We start from the raw sequence: 5,514 nt of genomic DNA, 5'->3' as shown, positions 1-5,514 counted from the left end.
GCCGTACCTTCCAAGTTTTCCAACTGCCGTTGATGTGACCTTCACAAATAGAGATTTTTTATAATGCTTGGAGAGGTACCAGGAGGTATTTCATGTGTCTATGATTTGTGGACTAATATGAGGGAAGGTATTGGGAGGCGTCAATGAGAAGGCGTCAGGAGGCGTTAGATGTGTCTATGGACGGTGGGTCCATATGTGCCGTAACACCTCCCAATGCCTCCAAAGTTAAGAGGATCCAAAATTCATGGTAATTCCTTTGTCGTAATTATTTTTTTCAATCAAAGGTATTATAGTAAGTTTAGAATTATAGATCGAAATAATGTTTTGAGTAACTAATTAACCTCGCCATCAATCTCGAAAGAAGAAGAAATGGCCTGATGAATTACACGGGTCTAGTCGACGAATCAGTTCAGAGTCTGAGCATGAGGTCGGGCTCCTCGCCGGCAAGCACGGCGCCGGCGCCAAGCGAGTTGAGGTCCACGCCCCCCGCCGGCGCGGCGGCCGCGGTCGGCCTGAAGCTGCTGGGCCAGCCGAAGCTCACCTCGTCGTCGCCCACGAAGAACGGCAGCAACCCCCGTGCTGGCTTCAGCTCGTCGGCGCGCGGCGGTGGCAGCATCTCGTGCCACTGCTGCTGCTCAGGGTGCGGGCGCGCCACCGACAACGCGTGCGCCTGGATGCCGATGGTGTACAGGGCGGAGCCGTACAGCGGTAGGGACACCACGTCGTTGTAGCAGCCGTAGGGGACGGCCGCGTCGAGCCAGCGTGCGCTCCCGCCGGTGCACGTTCTGGTGCCCGCCCAACGCCTGCAAGCTGAAGAACTTGCACTGGCAGTAGTTGCACGTGAACACGCGCAATGGGTCACGGGCGGCCACGGCACCAGCATCCGCCTGGGCGCCTCCACCGCCGCTGTTGCCGTTGCTATTGTCGGTGGTGTTGGAGTAACGGGCTTGGCCCATTACTTCTAAAGCATTAAAAGAATTTAAAGCCCACTATTAATGCTAGGGAATCAATGCTTAATTCCGTACCGGGAATTGAGGAGGATCTCAACCGACTTAAAAGGTGGACTTCGTGTACACCACTTGTGAAGCCGGTAAGAGGAGGACGGTGAACCACACGCGCGCGCGCTCGCTCGCCTCGCTGGGCCGTGGCCGTGGCCGTGGCCGTGGCGAGGCGCGGCGCGGCGCGGCCGGCCGGACAGGCGGTGCGGATGCGCGGCCGGACGTGACGTGCAGGTGCCGGTGCGGTGCGGTGCGACGTGATGTGCTGAGATGAGAAGGATGTTGGTGCCGGTGCGGTGCGGTGCGGTGCGGTGCGACGTGCTGAGATGAGAAGGATGTTTTGCAGTAAAGAGTATTAAAACAGAGGGTTAATGTCGTCACTAATGACCGGACATTGAAGGCTCTTTACGACGTCCAGGGTCGTTGAACCTGAGGCCCATTAACTGCCGCTCATCAAAGCCATTCATGATGTCCAGGTTCATTGAACCTGAGGCATATCGTGCCTATATAAACCAGCACCCTCTCCTCTCATCCTCACTCATCTCAATCACTCATCCAGGTACTCCTCTTCAGGAGACCTCTCCCTTCTCCCTCAGCTGCTTTCTGCCTTCCCCACCGCTAGCACTGTGCGCACAGGTCTAGCGAGAGCAGGGCCTCCGGAACCTCTGCTCGCTGAAGGTCCTGCACGGGACACGGGCAATTAGGTTTTTGGGAAGCGTCTTGACGCGACTGCTCGCTCCCTGAACGACTCCTTCGTCTACTTCCCGGCGTAACCGCTCGTGCGAACGACTACTTCGTGTTCATGCACTGGTCCCGCCTTGGGGTACTTACTAAACCTACTCTGGTTTAATTCTTTGTTCATGCTTATTAGTGAGAATAACATGAACACATGCACATATCTTGTACACACATTATCACTCATCTATATCATGAAATTGATATTAATATTTGGAATTAAAATATACCGAAAATTGCCTAGATATCTAACAATCCAAAAACCTAATTGTGTTAATAGGCTTTCGGTATCTAGCTTTGCTGCATCAATCAAACCACCACCTTTTGATGGTTCAAATTACAAACGTTGGCAAGAGCGGCTTATACTGTGGTTAACACTATCGAGAGTGATCCATGTGAAAGAGGGTAAGCCTGAACAATTCTCTCCAGAGGAAGGGAGTGCGTTCGATGAGGCTGATATTCTCTTTCGAGGCTTGATCATTAGTGTTCTCGGTGATAACCTGGTGGATTCTTATATCCGGCTGCCAACTGGCAAAGCATTGTGGGATGCTCTTGAGGCTCAATATGGAGTATCTGACGCCGGGAGTGAGTTGTATATCATGGAGCAGTTCCTTGAGTACAGGATGGTCGAAGACCGTTCTGTAGTGGAACAGGCTCATGAAATACATACTCTGGCAAAAGATCTCAAAAATTGCAGCAAAGAGTCCCCATGTGTGTTACCCAATAAGTTTGTGGCCGGAGGTATAATCTCTAAGCTGCCACCTTCTTGGAGGGACTTTGCTACTTCTCTAAAACACAAGAGACAGGAGTTCACAATAGATGGACTCATAGGGACTCTTGATGTTGAGGAGAAGGCGAGAGCAAAGGACATACGTGGGAAAGGAGTTATTGGTGCTTCAAGTGCCAATCTTGTTCAGAAGAACAACTCCCACAAGAACAAGAAAAAGCCACCGCAGAACCAACCAAAGACTAAGAAGACAACCACTTTTAAGAAGAAGAAGAAGACAGGAGCTTGCTATGTGTGCGCTAGTACGGATCACTTTGCTACAATGTGTCCGAACCGCAAAGGCAACGACTCCGCCAACATGGTTATTAGCGAGCCTGGAGGAACTTCGGGGTATGGTAATTTATTACCTACTGTTCTTTCAGTCTTTGGTTCACCCGAGTGGTGGGTTGACACTGGTGCTAATATTCATGTTTGTGCTGATGCTTCTTTGTTCTCTTCTTACCAGACCGGTGGGACTTCCTCCTTGCTGATGGAGAACGGATCACATGCGCGTGTTCTTGGTGTTGGTACGGTAAATCTGAAGTTTACTTCGGGGAAGACCGTGCAGCTGAAGAACGTGCAGCATGTCCCCACCATCAAGAAGAATTTAGTCAGCGGCTCTCTACTGTGTAGAGATGGTTTCAAATTAGTCTTTGAGTCCAATAAATGTATCTTGTCTAAGTTTGGTAATTTTGTTGGAAAAGGTTATGAAAACGGAGGCTTGTTCCGTCTTTCTTTGTCAGATGTTTGTAATAAAATTGCATACAATGTTATTAACATTGATGAAACAAATGTTTGGCATTCGAGGCTTTGTCACGTTAATTTTGGTTGTATGATGCGCTTAGCTAATTTGAGCTTAATTCCAAAGTTCACTTTTGTCAAAAATTCTAAGTGTCATGTATGTGTTGAATCAAAACAAACTCGTAAGCCTCATAAGACTGCGGAGGCAAGGAGCTTGACACCCTTAGAATTCATTCATTCCGATTTGTGCGAAATGAATGGAGTGTTGACAAAAGGTGGTAAAAAATATTTCATGACTTTGATTGATGATAGTACTAGATTTTGTTACATCTATTTGTTGAAGTCAAAAGATGAAGCTTTACACTACTTTAAAATCTATAAAGCTGAAGTAGAAAACCAACTTGAGAGAAAGATCAAAAGAGTTAGGTCAGATCGTGGTGGCGAGTATTTCTCAAATTTATTTACTTTATTCTGCGAGGAACATGGTATTATTCATGAAAGGACGCCTCCCTATTCACCTCAGTCAAATGGGGTTGCCGAAAGATAGAACCGCACTCTAACGGATTTGGTTAACGCCATGTTAGATACAGCGGGACTTTCCAAGGAATGGTGGGGTGAGGCTATATTGACTGCATGTCATGTCCTAAACCGTGTTCCTACAAAGAATAAAGAGATAACTCCATTCGAGGAATGGGAGAAGAAAAGGCCAACACTGTCATACTTACGTACATGGGGTTGTTTGGCAAGAGTGAGTATGCCAATAACCAAGAAACGTAAGCTTGGACCTAAAACTGTGGATTGTATCTTTCTAGGTTATGCTATTCACAGCGTTGGATATAGATTTTTAATAGTGAAATCTGGAGTACCTGACATGCATGTTGGTACTATAATGGAGTCCAGAGATGCTACATTTTTTGAAAACATTTTTCCCATGAGAGATGAAACAAGTTCATCTAGGCAAGAGTTCATCGAGGATGATGGCTCTGCTGAGCCGATAGAACACAATGAACATACACTTGTAGAAAATCCTGAGGAGGATAACAATGATGCTCCGAGAAAGAGCAAGAGACAAAGGACTGTAAAGTCTTTTGGTGATGATTTCATTGTATACCTCATAGATGATACACCCAGAACCATTGAAGAGGCATATTCATCTCCTGATGCTGACTATTGGAAGGAAGCAGTAAGGAGTGAGATGGATTCTATTATGTCTAATGGAACCTGGGAGATCGTTGAACGTCCTTATGGATGTAAACCGGTTGGATGCAAGTGGGTGTTCAAGAAAAAGCTTAGGCCAGATGGTACTATTGAAAAGTACAAGGCTAGGCTTGTGGCCAAGGGTTATACCCAAAAAGAAGGAGAAGATTTCTTTGACACTTATTCACCAGTTGCCCGATTGACCACAATTCGAGTGTTACTTTCCCTGGCAGCCTCTTATGGTCTTCTCGTTCATCAGATGGACGTTAAGACGGCTTTCCTCAATGGAGAGTTAGAAGAGGAGATCTATATGGATCAGCCGGATGAGTTTGTATCAAAGGGTCAAGAAGGAATGGTTTGTAAGTTGTTAAAATCTTTATATGGTCTCAAGCAAGCGCCTAAGCAGTGGCATGAAAAGTTTGATAGAACTTTGACCTCTGCCGGCTTTGTTGTGAACGAAGCTGACAGATGTGTGTACTATCGCTATGGTGGGGCTGAAGGAGTGATTTTGTGCTTGTATGTGGATGACATACTGATCTTTGGCACTAGCCTTAATGTGATTAAGGAAGTCAAAGAGTTTTTATCTCAAAATTTTGAGATGAAGGATCTGGGAGAAGCTGATGTTATCCTTAATATAAAACTGGTAAAAGAGATCAATGGTGGGGTGATTCTTACACAGTCTCACTATGTGGAGAAGGTGTTAAGTCGCTTTGGTTATAGCAACTATAAACCTGTCTCAACACCATATGATGCCAGTTTAATTCTTAGAAAGAACAAAAGGATACTGCGAGATCAGCTGAGATATTCTCAGATCATTGGTTCATTAATGTATTTAGCGAGTGCTACAAGACCTGACATCTCGTTTGTTGTAAGCAAACTGAGCCGGTTTGTTTCAAACCCGGGAGATGATCATTGGAAGGCTCTTGAAAGAGTAATGCGCTATCTGAAGGGGACAATGAACTATGGAATTCACTACACCGGGTACCCAAGGGTACTAGAAGGGTATAGTGATTCAAATTGGATTTCTGATGCTGATGAGATAAAGGCCACAAGTGGATATGTGTTTACACTTGGTGG

At 46.3% G+C, this 5,514-nt stretch overlaps 1 pseudogene; it reads right to left on the bottom strand.

Annotated features, from left to right (window-relative positions):
• Positions 1 to 310: 310 nt before the first annotated feature.
• LOC120695206 lies at positions 311 to 956 on the bottom strand (annotated as a pseudogene).
• Between the last annotated feature and the right edge of the window lie 4,558 nt (positions 957 to 5,514).

Source organism: Panicum virgatum, chromosome 2K, assembly GCF_016808335.1.
Source record: "Panicum virgatum strain AP13 chromosome 2K, P.virgatum_v5, whole genome shotgun sequence".
NCBI lineage: Eukaryota > Viridiplantae > Streptophyta > Magnoliopsida > Poales > Poaceae > Panicum > Panicum virgatum.
This window is presented reverse-complemented; position numbering and strand designations above follow the sequence as displayed.